Source organism: Vombatus ursinus, unplaced genomic scaffold (assembly GCF_900497805.2).
Source record: "Vombatus ursinus unplaced genomic scaffold, bare-nosed wombat genome assembly UNPS02000749.1, whole genome shotgun sequence".
Lineage (NCBI taxonomy): Eukaryota > Metazoa > Chordata > Mammalia > Diprotodontia > Vombatidae > Vombatus > Vombatus ursinus.
The window spans coordinates 3,532,447-3,551,036 of NW_020940527.1; the positions used below are offsets into that span (position 1 = coordinate 3,532,447).

Sequence of the window (18,590 nt, forward strand, 5' to 3'; positions counted from 1 at the left end):
TTCATAGTACTGCTGTTTCAGAAAGCTAAGTAGCAATGAGATTTGGAAAAAATCTTAGTAATAACCTCAATGAACTATAACTATCACTACATAAACAGTTTAAGTAAAAATCTGTGGAAATAGTGTGAAATGTTTCATCTTTGAGAAGCTCTGCTAATATAAACTTATCTATCCTTTTTTTCTATGATATATAGAAGGAAGTGACTCAGTCATATAAAGGAGAAATGCCAAACTTAGAAGTGAGATACACCTACTCTCTAGGTATATGATATTTAGGGATGCCAATATAAGAAATTGCTCAATAGCTTCAAAGAATATCCATTCTCATAAGGAAAAAATTCTGCCTTCAGGACACAGGAAAGAAGCAGCAAAACCATCACTATAGGGTAAAGGGGCAACGCTGAACAATAGCTTTTAAGTTAATATAAACAGAACACCAGAAATGAAAAATTCTGGTTTGATAATCAATCCTTAAAGACAATCAGTTCCACAGTACTTACACTCCACACCCTTTTCAGAATCATGATTCTGCCAAGTCCATTTTACTACACTTGCACGTAAGCCAGTCCTTTATGTATAGAATTATTCAGTGGTTTTGTTTATCCTTGTACTACCCTAAACTTGTCTTTACTCATAAAATTCTAAAACCTTCTCCAAGTTATAAAAGTCACCTTGAATTCTAATTCCATTTTCTACAATGCGAAATACCCCAATTTTCCATGTGGGCTTGCCTGCAAATTTTAGGGATATTCTATTTCATCTTTGTGATCTCATTTGGGACTTCCTTGGCAAAGATACTGGAGTGGTTTGCCATTTCCTTCTCCAGTTCACTTTACAGATGAAGAAACTGAGGCAAAAAGGGTAAAGTGACTTGGCCAGGGTCACACAGCTAGTAAGTGTCTGAGGTCATATTTGAACTCAGAAAGCTGAGTCTTCCTGACTCCAGGCCTGGCATTCTATCCACTGTGCCACCTAGCTGCCCCTACTCCATCTATTTGAGCCCAACATTGAGAACTCCTGTTATATTTCCCAGACTAATGATCCACTGATATAAATACAGCTTGATTAGACATTCTCCAGTGAGTTGGACATCTATCTAATAACTGGTTTAGATTTTATTTTCCCAGTTAATTGACACGAATCAGGACAAGACAGAATTTAAAACCATAACTCTCCCTTGCTCAAATTAATAAAGAAAATGACAGCTCAATCTATTTAATATCAATCATTCCATTATATAGTTACTTTAAACCCCTAGATTATAAGAGGAAATTTGCAGATCAGTATTAGCTCCTAAAGGGCAGGAACTGTTTCATTTTTTTCTTTGTATCCCAAATTTCTAGCACAGAGCCTGACACAAGTAGATGCTAATTAATAGTGCTAATTGACTGTAGGTCTCTCATTTAAGCTCAACTGTTTTTTGGAGAAAATTCTCAAATTCTTTTTGCAGTGAAACAAATAAGGTACTATGAAGTTAAATTTTTATTTTAAAATATAATTAATGATTTAGATGACCTATGAGAAAGAACTATTAAAACCAGACATTACTATTAACTACTATTCTAAATTTTACACCTACTTTAATACCACTTAATTTTAGTAAATAGTGACAGTTATACTGATATGTTTTTAATACCGTCCTCCAAGCTTAGTGATCGCTATAGTAACATATTTTTTTAAACCAATAATTATCAAAAGAACTAAGCACTCATTTAAATTCTCAGCTAAATAATACCTAAGTACTGGAGCTCACTTCTAGGACATCTAGGATACTGACACTTTGCCTGATCCAGTTCCTGTAGATATTAATGTACATCTCCCTTTAACGTTTCCCCTATGGATCACTTGTGCAAAAGCAGCCCATTGGAAAAAGAGCCAGAAGCTGAGTTCAACAAGTGTCCTGCAGGTGCAGCTCAAACCTTAGAATTCTAAAGCAATAATATGGAAGGACAGTGATTCAGATGATCTGTCAAAAAAAAAAAACTATTCATTGCTAAGAAACAAAAACATCAGAATATAATATTGGGAAACTGTTCTTAAGCACAAAACCATCAACTTCAGCGTTCCATGGATCTGCAGTATAATTTTCAAAGTAACAATGGCTCTGAATGAAATATTTAAGCATTTGAAATATTTCATAATTGCCTTTTCTAATTAAGTTCTAATCATGTTATGATGATATCATGGAGGTAATCATGGGTTCTCAAAAGGAAAATGCCACAAGCTAGGCTACTAAAAAAAAGTTGGCAAAAAAACCATCCACAACTCATAACCCAGGTGATACATTTCTGAGCCCTAATAAAATCCTCGAGAGTAGTCTATGTGTGCTTGATGAAAACACAAGAAGAAAACAGGCAGACTTGTAGATCTTCTAATACATACTTGATCCCTATAATATAACTGACTGCGAGGCCCAATATATCAAACTGTGTCTATTCTGTATTGACTTTTTTTTTTTACTAAGCATTTGAATCAATGGAACAAATAGCCAACTTTAAGGCTCTCCTCAAGCTGTCTCCCAAGCATGTTAAAAATTATATAGCAATATGACAGATACAAGCATAGAAATAATTCTATTCATTGATCCATTATACTGATCAGTTACACACTGACAGATCAATCAATATCTTGGATGAAGTAAGTTACAAAATAGAACAATTCACATGAGACATTCTATTATTGTCACGGAAATATTCAGTGCAGATTAAAAAAAAGGATTCTCTATTGATTAAAGTTTTTTCAATGTTACTATTTAACAGATACTATAATATTTGTATCAAGTCCGTGAACAACAGAAACACTTCTCAATGAAATATATATCAAAAACAGATTTCCCTAACGATCTACAATGAACAAAACAGAACAGATGAAAAATGCAAGCTGTCTAGTGCAGACATGTAGTTTCATGGGCAGTCTGTCAACTAAGTCCAAACACACACATTTTGAATATCTACTCTAAATAGACTGAACTGGACACAAAAATGAATAGAAAGGCTCAAACTGAATGACTTGGTATTAAACAGATATGGATGACCAAAAACTGATGAGAGCCAATCACATAACAAAAATGAGGCAATAGATTGAAAATAAAAGTGCTATATACCAAGGCTGAACTGATAATCTTTCCCCTCAAGTTCACCCCCGTCCCAGGCTTTCCTGGCCTCCTTGCTATTCCATGAGGAAGATAATGCATCTCTCAGTTCCAGGTATTTTATCTGGCTGTGCCCCATTCCTGCAATGCTCTTCCTCCTCATCTAAGCCTCCTGGCTTCCTTCAAGTGCCAATTAAATTCCTATTTTCTACAGGAAGCCTTTCCCTCTTAATTCTAGTACCTTCCTTCTATTAATTTACAAGCTATAAACAAGCTATTTACCTTGTATAGCTTGCTTGTACACATTTGTTTGTATGCTGTCTTTTGATTTTTTTTGTATCCTCAGGCTTAGCACAGTACCTGGCACATAGTAGAGACCTAATATTTATTAGGGCAGCTAGGTGGCGCCATAGTGCACAGAATGCCAGGTCTGGAGTCAGGAAGACTCATCTACCTGAGTTCAAATCTGGTCTCACACACTTACTAGCTGTGTGACCTTGGGCAAGTCACTTCACCCTGTCTGCCTCAGTTTTTTCATCTGTCAGATGAGCTGGAGAAGGAAATGGCAAACCACTCTAGTATCTTTGCCAAGAAAACTCCAAATGGGATCACAAAGAGTTGGACATGATTGAAAAACAACTGAACAATAATATTTATTTACTGATTGACTACTGGAGAAAGAAAATCAAACCAATATTTATATTCATATAAGTTAATTATTCCTTCATGTAAATTAAACCAGAGGATAAAAAAAAGTTGCAGCTAATTGGAAGGATTGTCCTTGAAGAGGTAAAGAGGTTATTAGAATTGGTTTTATCATGTATCATCCAAAGGCAAGAAGAAACACCATTTGGTGAGCTATTTGGTCATCTCTTATTTCAGTGCCCAAGACAAGTATTTGCAAGAAAGACAACTGTTTGAAGACAAATGAAGTTTAAGTGCCAACAATGGTTGCAGAAGATGAGGAGGAAGAGAGATCCTATGAAGAACTTGATCAGTTCCTGAAAAGATACATGGTCAAAGGATAGAACAGGAAGTTTCCAAAAGAAGAAATGCAGGCTATCATTAACCATATGAAAAATGCTCCAAATCATTAATAAAAAGAGAAAGCCAAATGCCTCTGAGGTTTTTACCTTACACTTATCAGATTGGTAAAGATGACAAAAAGGGGAAAAAGACAATTGTTGCAGGAAACAGACACACACCATTTGTAGAGCTGTGAAGGGGCCAACCTCGCTGGAAAGCAATTTAGAAATATAACTTAAAAGTCAGTAAACTGCATAGCCTTTGACATAGTGATACTACCCTAGGCACATGCCCCAAAGATGGCTGGGAAGAAAATAAACATTTATTAAGCACCTATTAAGTGCCAGGCACTGTGCTAAGTGCTTCACAGATATTATCTCATTTGATCCTCAAACTCTGGGAGATAAGTGCTATTATTATCCCCATTTTGCAGTTGAGGAAATTGAAGCAGACAAGGGTTAAGTGACGTGTCCTGGACTATACAGCTGTTCTCAATTAGGGGATTGGCGGGATGGAAGGGGAAAAAAGCAGACTTTTGCTGATTGAAAAATATATGAGTAAAAATTTAATAATGGTATGGTCTTTTCATGACATGGAAATGACACTGCAGAAAACAGCAAGTGGACTAAACCAAGTATATATCAAGAAAGCAAGAAGGTCTGAATTAGAACCAACACAATTCTGAAGGCATTGAGGGACTGATTCTCAAAGCATATGAAAGAGGGTAAATATACCAAAGGCATGGAAAAAATCTCAGAATTTGTTGGCAAAAAAGGCAGCGGAAAAAAAATTAATAAATCTTGATTGTACATCTACTTTCCCATCTACACAAAGAGTTATGATAATAATCTACACACAGATTAAGGTCATCCATGACAAAGATATCAAGTGAGTAAGCAAGCTTTCACCAGACATTTTTACAGTCACACAACTCAATCAACCAATATTTATGAAATACCCATTATGTGTCAGGGACTACACTAGGACCCTTGGGATACAAAGACAAAAATGAAAGAGCCCCTGCCCTCCAGAGCTTCCATCCTACTGGCAGCTTTGTGGCTCAGTGGAGAGAGTAGTGGACTTGGAGACAGGAAGACCCAAACTCAGGTGCTACCTCAGACACTTACTAGCTGGGTGACTGGCCAAGACACTTCACCTCTCAGCCTGTTTCCCCAGTTGTAAGATGAGGAAAATAAAAGTACCTACTTCACAGGATGTTGTGAGAATCAAATGAGAAAAAGTGTGTAAAATGGTTTGCAAATCTTAAAGTGCTGAACAAATTCTAGCTATTAGTATCCATAATGAGACAAACTATACCTACAAGCATAAACAAGGTAATTTGGCAGCAGGGTAGTGGTAACCATTAGGGTCAGAAAAAGCCTCTCAAAGGACGTGTTTCAGCTGAGTCTTGAAGGAAACTAGATAGAGAGATTGTTAAGAGGCAGAGAAGAGCACAGAGTGAATCCTGGCTTTGGAGGCAGCCAGTACTAAGGCAGAGAGACGGGTGATAAGAGTACTATGTGCAAGAAACACCAGGCCAGTGTGACTGGACCCAGGAATACAGGATAGAAAGTAATGTATGACAAGGCTGGACAAACAGGCTGGGTCAGCTTATGAGGGGGCTTTACCAGTTGGGAATTTGTATGATCCTAAAAGCAACACAGAGCCATTCCAGCTCCAGTAAGGGAGAGAAACATGATCAGACCTACACCTTAGGAAAATCACTTTACCATCTGTGTGGAGGATGGACTGGAATGGGGAGACCTGACATCAGCCCAAACTATCAAACCAAACAAAAAGAACTGTCCCATAAAGACAATGAACCTGTAGCCTTGGCATCATTAACCCCATACTAACAACTAACCAGCAACAGGCTAAATCTTCTTATGAATAATTTCAGAGATTTGTCTAAATTCTACTGTTGAGTTGGAATTTGACAATGCAAATCAGAAAGTCAAATGGCTTGACATCACTAGCAGAGGAAGCAAACTAGAAAATATTATCTGACTTTGACACAAAATGAGGGCAGTGCCCACACCTTGAAATGCCATACAAAGCTCTGGCACAATGTGCCAAGAAACTGCAATTAACAAGAACTGTGGACAAACAAGTCCAACTAAAACTATCAAGGGAATAGAAGGGATTTCTGGTTTGTATAGGCTAAAATCAAGAACCTCTTCAGTTATTCATATTTTTAAAAAAAGTCATAGAGTCTTAGAGATTTTCTAATCCTACAAAATATTTTACAGATTACACCAGAACAATGGAAAGGTTTAGGGACTTAAACAATGTCAAGGTGAGCTAGTAGCAGAGCTGGAGCCTACATCTACATCCTGTGATTCCTAAACTAGCACTGCTTCCACCACGCCAAGCTGCCTCTAACAAAGCCTGTACAGAGATCAAAATTTTTAAAATGAACAACATGGGCTAAGGAAATACAGACTTGTTCACAGAACACCAGACTAGAGAAACACTTTAAAACTTGAAAAAGATGGCTTTGGAATAGGTGTACAACTTCTTATGATATGTAGTATATTATCATCTAATTCATTATAACCAGGATTTGTAAAAATTGAAATATAGCTGCAACAGATCTATTATGGATTAAAGGAAATTTAAAAACGTCCAAGGTACAATATGTATTCTTAACATTTTGAGGTCAATTCAGGGCAACTACTTTGCTCTCCCCAAAAATGTTTTATGATGTTCACAGAACAGAAAATTGGTGTGACCTGGTGTGGTATGTCTCATGATCCTGCCATGCTATTAACTGATCATTTATTCTTATGAAAAACCTAAATGGAATCTAAAACTGCCTCACCCAAACCCAGTGTTACTTCTTCATGTCCGTCGACATTTTCTCTATGGCACTAAAATTCCATGCCTTCCACTGAGAGCAGACAGAAGATGTACTTGAACTAACTCCTTTGGCATTTTAATTCCTTCACAACTGAGCTTCAAGTGATCTTTCCAGGTTGATTACTCATTACTCCCCTTCATTCACTAGGTCCAGTTCCAGCCAAACCAGACACCTTGTTGTTCCCAGTGCACAATATCCCATCTCCCACCTCCATACCCTTTGCACAAGCTGTTTGTTCCCTACACTCTTACACTCTCACTGCTTCCCTCTGACTCTGGGAGTCCCTAGCTCCTATAAAAGCTCATTTCGAGGGTCATTTCTTACAAGAGGCCTTTCCTGATTCTTCCTGCTATTAGTGCTATCCCCCTAAAATTATCTGCATAGCTCTTTATATATATATATATATACACACACACACGTGTGTGTGTGTGTGTGTGTATGTACACCAGTTGTTTCTCTCCGATAGAATGCTTATTGCCTTGAATGAAAGGCATGTATACAACAGAATGAATAGTGTATTTGGACTCTGGTTAGTTACAATCTCAGCTCTGCCAACTACTACCTGTATGATAATGGACAAGTGACTTCGCCTCCTTGGGCCTCAGTTTCCCCATTTGTAAAATGACAGCTCTGCACTTGATGACTTCAAAGGTACTTCGTAGTTCTGAATCTATGAGACTGTAAACAAGGTAACAGATATCCAAGAAGAGTCTCAGAGGAACTGGGAGAACAGTTATCACTACCTTTGTTCTTAAGCATTTATAAAGCAACTACTCTGTACCAAGCACGGTGCTAATTGCTGGGGATACAAAGACAGACAGACAGACGGACAGACACACACACACACACACACACACACACACACACCAGAGTCCCTGCTCTCAAAGAGTTTACAGTATAACAGGGGAAACAATATGCACATAACTGTGTACACACCAGATATGTACAGGGTAAATTGGTGATAATCACAGAGGGAAGGCAGGAAGAAGGTAGAGGGGATATGAGGAAGATGAGTTCAAGACCCTGGGCAAGTCACATAACTTCTGCTTGCCTCAGTTTCCTCATTTATAAAATGGGTATAATAATAGCACCTACTTCCCTGGGTTGTTGTGAGGATCAAATGAGATATTTGTAAAGTGCTTTGCAAACCTCAGTGTCACATACACATGCTAACTATTATTGGCAGTATTAAAGTAGTTCAGGAAAACCTTTTTGTAGAGGGTGGGATTTTATCTGGGCCTTGAAGGAAGCCAGGAGTCAGAAAGTGAGAGGGAGAATTCCAGGCTTGGGGGCACAGCCTGTGCAAATGTCTGGAGCAGGGAGAATAACAAGATTGTCTTGTGAAGGGGACAGGAAGGAGGTTGGGAAACACAAGTCGTCCTCTGATTTTGAGAAGTAGAGAAAAAGCTATTTTGTCTGCTCACAGACCTAGAGTTGGAAGAGACCTAGGCCGTTGAATGCAAATCTCTCTCCCACTTTACAGAGGAGGAAGCTAAGGCTCGGGGAGGTCGGATCACACAGGTTAAGGAAGGACCAGAGACAGAATCGGAAGCCAGGACATCCCGCTGAGGAATGGACACCATCCCGACGGCGAGGACCACAGGGGCCGGAGACCCAGAGAGAAGACCACTGCGCTCCCTGGCTCCCAACCCGAGCCTCCTCCTCGGAGAGTGCCCCGAGGCTCCCACGTCCAGACTCGGGGCATTTCCCCGGCTGGTCCCGCCCCTCCCCCACTCCTGGAGGGCCTCGGGCACCTCCCCGGCTGGTTCCCTTCCAGCCCCCGGGGGCCACACCACCTTCGGCAACCCCTTCCGCCGCCGTCGGACTGAGAGCTCCCCAGCTCCCGGCTCGGCGCCCGGTACCTAGTAGGAGCTTAGTACGCGCTGGAGAACCGAGCCCCGCCCCGACGGTTCCCCGAGAGGACCCCGGGAGCAGCCACACACACCCCCCGCGGGGGTCTCAGCGCCCCCTCCCCTGCTCGGAGGCCCGCCCACCAGCCGGCCGCCCAGCGGGAGTGGCTCCGCCTCCGGGCCGCCCCTTTCCCGGCGGGAGGGGTTGGCGGCGGCGGCAGCGCCCCCAGGCGGCGCGGCGGGGCGGGGCAGGGGGCGGGTGAGGAGCCTCGGTCCCGGGCGAGGCCGGGCGAAGACGGCGGCGGTGACAGGCACGGAGCCCTCCCTCGATCCCTCTCTCCCTCCTGGCCCCGGCGCCCTATCTTTCTCCCTCACGGCGGGAGGAGCTGACGCCGCCGGCCCTCTCCTGCTCCCTCACTCACCCGTCCTCGTGTCTCCCCGGCTCCCCGGCAGCGGCTCCTCAGGCGACCATAGAGCTGCGGCCGCCGCCGCTCCGGGACAGAGGAGCCGGGCCCGAGGCGGCTCGCGCTCACGTGACGCTGCGGCCGCAGGGGCCGTCGGGATCGGGGCGGGGCCCGCTGGATGGCGGGAAAGCCGGGGCCTCCTGACTGCGGAGCCCGAGAGCGTGTTTGGGGACCCTGTAAAACCGAGGCTTGGGGACTGGAAGCGTCAGCCGAGGCCCGCTAGCCCAGCCCCCACACGGGTCATACCTGTCGGAGGAGCAACCACACCCTCCAACCTCTGACATTACTCCCCTTTTATTAATAGTCACTAAACATTGATTACACACCTACCATGTGCCTGGCACTGTGCCACGCCCTGGGGATACAAAAAGAAACAAAAGACAGGGCCTGCCTTCGAGGAGCTTACATTCTAAGGGGGAGACACCATGCGAACAACTACGTACAAACCCCCAGTAGACGGGATCTATAGGAAATACTTAGAGGGAGGGCGCTGTAGTCAAGAGGTGTTAACAGGTTTTACTGAGCGAGAGAATGACCAAACAGCTGGTCAGAGACAAAGTACCAGTAATCAGGTGGCGTTTAATTAATTAGTTTCATTAGGAGGAACAGATCTGCAAATCTGATCAAGATTCCACCTTGCTGAGTGAAGACAGAGATTATATACACAACTGACAAGTGGAAAGGGAGGGGAGAGGTGAATTACAAACAATCATTTAGTGGTTTTTCAGGAGAAACCCCTAAGACCCACAATATAACAAGTCGTTGGGGGTCATGACCACCTCCCCTAGAGTACAGAGCCAGAGCTCTGTGACTGGAACAGGTTCTTCCGATCTCTGATTCCCTTCTCTTAAGGTCCAGTGATTGTGACCGTGGTCAGAGCTTTGATTAATCAGCTTAAGCTGCATTGTGAGCTCTGACTCCTGAGCCAGAGAGGCAGCTCTTGAGAAAATGGAATTATTAGTATATTCATTACACATCTCATATCGATTAATAGGAAAATTATAAATTCCTTTCTCAGAGGGCTTAGGGAAGACTTCCTGTAGAAGATGGAATTTTGAGTGGAACTTAAAGGAAACCTGGGGGCAGGATTTCAACCATGGGGGATGGCCAGAGAAAATGCCTGGAGCAGTCTGGGGTGGAACCACAGGTAGAAATTGTCTCCCCAGACACTAGGAATCGGGGTCCATTAGTGTGCACATTGAATGCCAGCTGTGTGCCAAGAAACTGAGGCTACAGAGATAGATATGGAGAAGCAAGCTTGATGTACTTATACTCTAAGAAGGAAGAAAGAATATGCAGGGAAGGGAGATGAATGTGTAAAGGGCAAAATGAGGACAAAAGTTTGAGGAATGAGATATTAACTTTAAGGGGGACAGAAGGGTGTCAGAGAAGGCTTAGGGGAAGACAACACTTGATTGAACCTTTAAGAAAAGGAGTAACCTCAACAAACCAAAAGTGGATGAGTAGATACTCTGTTGGGTTTGTTGAGTCCTTTCCAGGCATAGAAGATGGCGTAAGCAAAGGGATGGAAAAAGGAGAGGGCACAGCAGACACAGAGGACATGGAAATAGTCTAATATGGCTGGAATATAAAGTAAATGAAGGGAGAGCATAAAAAAAGGCTGGAAAGGTCTCTTGGAGCCAAACCTTCCCTGGGTTTCTGTGATACTGCTCTATCATGGTTCTCTTCCTATTGGCCTGATCCTTCTCAGTCTGCTTTGAATGGCTATCACCAAAGTCTGTATGGTGGTAACCCCTGAGTATACTCCAGGTTTCCATTCTAGACCTTCTTCTTCTCTACACTCTTGCTTTCTTGGTGATCTCTTCAGCTCCCATAAATTCAGCTATCGTCTTTATATGCTGTTGTTCAGGAGTTTTCAGTCATATCCTGCTTTTTATGACCCCTTTTGGGGTTTTCTTGGCAAAGATCCTGGAGTGGTTTGTCGTTTCCTCCTCCAGCTCATTTTACAGATGAAGAAACCGAGGCAAACAGGGTTAAATGACTTGACCAGAGTCACACAGGTACTTAGTGTCTTAGGCCAGATTTGAACTCTGGTTTTCCCAAGGCCTAGGTGCTCTATCCACTGCCACCTAGATGCCTCAATCATCTTTATTATAGACGTTTCCCAAATCTACATATCTATCCTTTGTCTTTCCCCAGAGCTTCAGTTCTGCATCTCTAGCTGCCTGCTAGACATCTCTGCCTGGATGTCCCGTAGGCATCTAAAATTCACCATGTCTGAAACAGAACTCATTACCTTTCCTTGTAAACTCACCCCCTCACCCTAACTTCTCTATTTCTTTTGAAGTTATCATTCTTCCCATTCACAGCCACAGCTCTTCACCCTCATCCCCCATGTTCACCAGTCTCCAAATCTTGTCAGTTCTGCTTCTTCGGAATCTCTTTCACCTGTCCTTTCTCTGCCCATACCACAATCACCTGAGTATAGACTGTAACTGCTTATTGCCTGGACTTTTACAATAGCTTTTTAATTGATTTCCCAACATTGTTTCTCCCCTTTCCACTCCATCCTCTAAACAGCTACCAAATCGATTTTCCTGAAATGAAGGTCTGACCTGGTCACTCCTCTGCTCAGGAAAGAAAGAAAGAATGAATGAATAAATAAATGAGAAAAGCATTTATTGGAGCTTACTATATAGAAAGACTGTGCTAAGCCCTAGGGATACAAATATAAAAGAGTTCTGGCCTTTTGGGGAGCTCACATTCTGGTGGAGGAGACAACATATGTGGGAGGTTTCAGTTGCAAGACAAATAGAAAGATTCCATGGTCCTTGGGGCGCGGTGGCAAAGCAGCTAGTAATTAATGCATCTTGTTTAGTGTCACTTCTATTGATAAATCCATATCTATTTCTGGCTGAGCAATTTGACTGCTGAGGACTTACTGGGGAGAGCTTTCTTTTCTGGGTCTTCAGTAACTGTGGCTGGCTAGAAGGCTAGAGCTGCAACACCCACAAAAACCAGTTGTCACGGCATGTCTCCACAAGGGTTGCTGAGCTGTAAAGAGGGCACTAGTTTTGGGGATACTCCTATTCCTGAGGCTTTTGGGTTTACCTATTCATCCTTGACAGTTGGTCAGTGAATGGTGTTGGGAATGGCTGACCTGCTTAGTGATGGCTTCAGGGTTCACACTGGAAGTATGGCCAGTGGTCCTGGAGGTGCTACTATTTCCCAAGCCTCTCAGGTTCCCTATTGCCTTAAGGATAAAATACAAACTCCTCTGTTTTCATCTGAAAGCCCTTCACCATCTGACTTTGTCCAATCTTTGCAGCCTGATCACACATCACTTCCCAATCTTTGCAGCTTGATCACACACCACTTCCTCTGGTGCACCCTACCCTCCAGCCAAACTGGCCTACCTACTGTTCCCTATGCACTACATTCTGTCTTCCACTTCTGTGCCTGTCCCCTTCACCCTTCCTTTGCCTGGAATGCAATCTACTCACCTCAGCCTTTTGGAAGTTTAGCTCTCTTCAAATCTCTGCTCAAATGCCACTTCCTTTGGGAGGCCTTTCCTGGCCCCCCAAATTGTTAGTGCTCCAGTAGAATGTAAACTCCTTTACAGGAGGCACTTGATCTTATTTTTTTAACATCCCTTGTGACCAACATAGTGCCTGCCACATAGTAGGTGCTTAATCAATTTTTTTTTTTTATTGATCAGAAGTTTATGACAAGCAACTGGGAGCCACTAAAGATTTTTAAGTAAAGAGATTCAATTAACTGGTGGGCTAGAAGATTGCTTAGGCAGTATAGGAAAAGAAGAATTGGAGAGACGAGAGACTAAGTAGAAAGCTATTAAAAGTATAAAGGTCCAGTAACGATGGCCTGAGTTAGGGTGTTTGCAGTGGACGGAACAAATAAAAGAGATAGTGCCACACTATGATGGGCAAGACTTAGTAGTTGATTGGATGTTGGGGATAGAAGAAATGAAAAAAAATATATGATTCCAGAAGTTTGAACTTGGTTAACTGGGAGAGTGCTGATGCCCGAAATTTTTTTAAAATGCTAAGTGCAGGTTTTGGGAAGAAGAAAAAGAGTTTGGTTGTTCATCCTGGTAGAGATATCCAGTTAGCAGTTGGAAATGATGGTTCTGGAGCTCTGAGAAAAGATTAAAGCAGAAATATACATAGGGGATGGAAACCATGAAAGTGAATAAGTTCACTAAGAAACAGAATGTTGAGAAAGGTGGACAGAACCTTAGGAATACCTGCATGTAAGAGTCAGGAAGATGATTAGCCAGCAAGTCACAGAGAGCAGTGTCACAAGTGAAGAGAGGAGAAAGTTTGAAGAAGGAAGAAGGGAACCATAGCGTTAAATACTACAGAGAGGTTGCAGAAGAAAGAAGAGAAAAAAGACCGGTAGATGTAGCAATAGAAGGTTATTGGTGGCTTTAGAGAGACCAGTGTGAATAAAGTAGTGGTAATAGAAACTAGATTGCAAGGGGATGAAGACTAAATGGGTGATAAGGAAATGAAGGTTTTTGTTATTTCCAGAAGTAGCTGACAAGGTATTTGCATGAAAGGACAGGGACAGCCTGATCCTGTTTGTTTGTATGCCAAGGGAAAGGACCAGCATGGGGCAGCTAGATGGCGCAGTGGATAGAGCACTGTCCCTGAAGTCAGGAGGACCTGAGTTCAAATCCGGCCTCAGACCAAACACTTGACACTTACTAGCTGTGTGACCCTGGGCAAGTCACTTAACCCCAATTGCCTAAAAAGAAAAAAGAAAAAAAAAAGGAACCAGCAGAGAAGATATTGAAGAGAATCAGGGTTGACTAATAGAAGAAGGTCAAAGAGCATCATAATTAGAGGATAGGAGGGAATAGATAGAGGTAAAGGGCAGGAAGGAAGGGCAATTTCCTCTTGAAAGGAGATCTCCAAAGTGGTTCAATGCATCTTACTAGCAATTAAGGGCACTCTTCACCCTTGGTTTTTACAAGATGCATTTCAGTAAGCATTTATTTAGTATGTGTGTACTCTGTACTCAGGATACTAAGATAAACATGAAACTGTCCCTGGAAGATTCAACTTTTAAGGAGGTACTGTTTCCTTTTCTTTTTTTCCAATTTGTTTATTTATTTTTCATTTTCAACATTTACTTCCACAAGATTTTGAGCTCCAAATTTTCTCCTCATCTCTCCCCTCCCCCCACCCCATGATGGCCTGCATTCTGATTCCCCCTTCACCCAATCTGTTCTCCCTTCTATTACCCCTCCCTTATCCCCTTCCCCTTCTATTTTTCTGTAGGGTAAGATAGATTTCAGTACCCCTTTGCCTGTGTATCTTATTTCCCAGTTGCATGCAGAAACAATTTCTAACATTAGTTTCTAAAACTTTGAGTTCCAAATTCGAGTCTCCCCTTCTCCCTCCCCACCCACTCTCATTGAGAAGGCAAGCAATTCGACATAGGCCATACATGTGCAGTCATGCAAAACACTTCCATAATAGTCATGTTGTGAAAGACTAACTATATTTCCCTCCATCCTATCCCAGTCCCCATTTATTCTATTATTTCCTTCGTCCCTGTCCCTCCTCAAAAATGTTTGCTTCTGATTACCTCCTCCCCCAATCCTCCTTCCTTTCTATCACCCTTCCCTCTCTTATCCCCTTCTCCCCTACTTTTCTGTAGGGTAAGATAGATTTCCATATACAATTGGGTATGTATGTTATTCCCTCCTTGAGCCAAATCCAATGAGAGTAAAGTTCACTCATTCCTTCTCATCTCCCCCCTCTTTCCCTCCTCTGTAAAAGTTTTTTCTTGTCTCTTTTATGTGAGATAATTTACCCCATTCTACCTCAGTACATTCCTGCCTCATCCCTTAATTTTATTTTTTAGATATCATCCCTTCATATTCAACTCACCCTGTGCCCTCTGTCTATATATATTCCCTCCAACTACCCTAATAATGAGAAAGGTCTCATAAGTTACAAATATCATCTTTCCATGTAAGAATATAAACAGTTCAACTTTAATAAGTCCCTTATGATTTCTCTTTCCTGTTTACCTCTTCGTACTTCTCTTGAGTCTTATATTCAAAAGTCAAATTTTCAATTCAACTCTGGCTTCTCAAGAATGCATTAAATTCCTCTACATCATTGAATATCAATTTTTCCCCTCATTGATTACACTCAGTTTTTCTGGGTAGATAATTCTTGGTTGTATCCTAGCTCTTTTGCCCTCTGGAAAATCATATTTTAGGCCCTCCAGTCCCTTAATGTAGAAGCTGCTAAATCTTATGTTATCCTGATTGTGTTTCCACAAAACTTGAACTGTTTCTTTCTGGCTACTTGCAATATTTTCTCCTTGAGTGGGAACTCTGGAATTTGGCAATAATATTCCTGAGAGTTTTCCTTTTGGGATCTCTTTTAGGAGGTGATCAGTGGATTCTTTCAATTTCTATTTTACCCCCTGGTTTGAGAATATCAGGGCAGTTTTCTTTGATAATTTCTTGAAATATGATGTCTAAGCTCTTTTTTTTGATCATGGCTTTCAGGTAGTCCAATAATTTTTAAGTTATCTCTCCTGGATCTATTTTCCAGGTCAGTTGTTTTTCCAATGAGATATTTCACATTGTCTTCTATTTTTTCATTCTTTTAGCTTTGTTTTACAATGGCTTGATTTCTCATAGAGCTATTAGCTTCCATTTGTTCCATTTTAATTTTTAAAGAATTATTTTCTTCAGTGAGCTGTTGGACTTCTTTTTCCATTTGCCAATTCTGCTTTTTAAGGCATTCTTCTTCTCATTGGCTTTTTGGACCTCTTTTGCCATTTGATCTAGTCTACTTTTTTTTTCTTTTTCTTTTTTTCTTTTTATGCAATTGGGGTTAAGTGACTTGCCCAGGGTCACCCAGCTAGTAAGTGTCAAGTGTCTCGCCTGAGACTGGATTTGAATTCAGGACCTCCTGATTTCAGGGCCAGTGCTCTATCTACTGCATCACTTAGCAGCCCCTAGTCTACTTCTTAAGGTGTTATTTCCTTTAGTATTTTTTTGGATCTCCTTTAGCAAGGTGTTGACTTGTTTTTCATGATTTTCTTGCATCAGTCTCATTTCTCTTCCCAGTTTTTCCTCTACTTCTCTTACTTGCTTCTCAAAATCCTTTTTGAGCTCTTCTATGGCCTGAGACCAATTCATATTTTTGGGTGGGGGGCTTTGGACTTTGTTGTCTTCTTCTGGTTGTATGTTTTGATCTTCCTTGTCACCAAAGTAAGATTCTATAGTCTGAGTTTTTTTCTGCTGTTTGCTCATGTTCCAGCCAATTACTTGACTTTTAAACTCTTTGTTAAGGTAGGCTTCTGCTTCCAGTGTAGAGGGTATACTGTTTCAAGCTTCAGGGGTTTTGTGCAGCTGTTTTCAGAGATACTTCTAGGCACCTGTAAGTTTTCGGTTCTTCCAAGGTGATATATTCTAAGGAGAAGTGTTTACTCCTCTCCAGGCCTATTCTCTAGTCTGTGAGTGACCAGAAGCACTCTTTTTTTGCCGTGGAAATGAGAGGAAGATTCCCTCTCCACTGCTGCCACAACCTCTGCTATGACAGTGTTTCTTCTCACCCCAGGACTGCCACCCAGGACTGGGACCCAGATCCAACCATGGGGAAAGCAAGAGGATCCTGCCTTAGTGCCAGCAAAGAGATTCCTGCAATCCGCCTCTGATCAGCCACTCAGTACCCCCACTATCTGTGGGCAGAAAGCTCTGGAAGCAGCCACTGCTGCTGTGGCCACCGCGCTGGGGCTATGGTAGGACTAGGGCTAGACATTGCTCCTCTCTCATCCAGGTCCGACAGACCTTTCCCACTGATCTTATAAATTGTCTTTGGTGTTTGTGGATTGAGAAGTCTAGAAACCACCACAGCTCCCCTTGATTCAGTCTCCTGAGGCCTTCTCCAGGTTCGCTAAGATGCAGTCTTTGCCTGCGCAGCTCACATTGATCTGTGCTCCTCTTCCAGCCTGGCGCAACAGACCTTTCTCATCAACCATCCAGGTTGTCTTAGGCTGGAAATTTGTTTCATTCTGTCTTTTTGTGGGTTTTGGGTGCCGTAGAATTCGTTTAGGATCATTTTTTACAAGTACTTGTAAGGGTTTGGGGGAGAGCTTAAGCGAGGGCCTGCTTTTACTCCGCTATCTTTGGTATTGTTTTCTTAATTAAAAAAAAATTCTAAACTTACAATCAAAAAAGCATATTAAACAAATACTTTGAAGGAATATTGAGGGATACTATCAGTAGAGACAAAGGTAGATTGGACTAGCTTTAGGTAAAATTATGAACCACTCTGCAACCCTAAAATTGGCTACCATCTTTTTTGACAGTTTCCCTCCGCTTTCAACCACTTTCACCCTTTTGTTGCCCTGATCCTGAATTATGGTGCCCAACCTATGTCTGCTTCTTTAATTTCCTATTAGTACTCCATTCTCTAGACCAGTGGTGCCCAACCTGTGGGTAAAAGATGGAGTGAGCCTTGAAATATTTCAGTGTTATCTCCAAGGTATCCATCTCATTAAATGACTCATTATAATAAATAAGCAAAAATAACTTCTATACACCAGATAACAATGTGTTTTAATGTATGTGCACGGTTTTTTCAAATGCATATAGATGTTATAATGAATAAAATACAAATACATTTAAAAGTGTTACTAAGCAGCTTTTTGTCATATATTTTCTCAATCAACAATTCAACTACCAATATGTGGAGAGGCATCAAATTTTTTTATATTAAAAAGTGTTATTAATACTTGAAAAGCTTGGAACCCATGGCTCCAAGATCTTTCCTTACTTCATTCTCTTTAGGGCAATATGATAGATGAAGTCATTCATCTGAGGTGTTCTAATGTTTTATCTACCTTTCTAAATAACATATATATTTTAGATGGAATTTATGGAGGCATTGCCTTAACCCAAATGGTGGGTCTTTAATGCAATGTGGTAAGCCAGTAAGGGACATTTTTAGTTCACTTATAATTACATATTACTCTAGAATCATGCCATGGAGGAGGCAGCTTCCCATAAGCCAGACTGATTGAATTGAGCTTTAAAAAACTACTTTAATTCCAACTATGGTAGATTAATCTTATGTGAAGCAAATAACTGATGTGACTGAAAACTTTGCTCTTTATAAAATTTCTTGACATCCTGTGGATAGACTCCATAGGATTTTGGATTAAGAGCTAGATGAGATCTCAATGGCCACGTAGTTCAGTAGTGTCCAACAAATGGAAATGGGGGCCACTGATCTGTACATAAAGCTTACTGAAGGCCACACATGGACTTAGTTTTAAGATGTAAT

The 18,590-nt window shown here is 41.6% G+C and overlaps 1 protein-coding gene across 2 annotated transcripts in view; it reads right to left on the bottom strand.

Moving 5' to 3' along the window:
* Positions 1-9,340, bottom strand: part of MICU1 (mitochondrial calcium uptake 1) — a 219,089-nt gene extending 209,749 nt beyond the window's left edge. For both annotated transcript variants that reach the window (XM_027860205.1, XM_027860199.1), the window contains exon 1: positions 9,250-9,340. The gene's annotated coding sequence lies outside the window, so the exon portion shown is untranslated. The remainder of the gene's footprint in view (positions 1-9,249) is intronic.
* Positions 9,341-18,590: the final 9,250 nt, after the last annotated feature.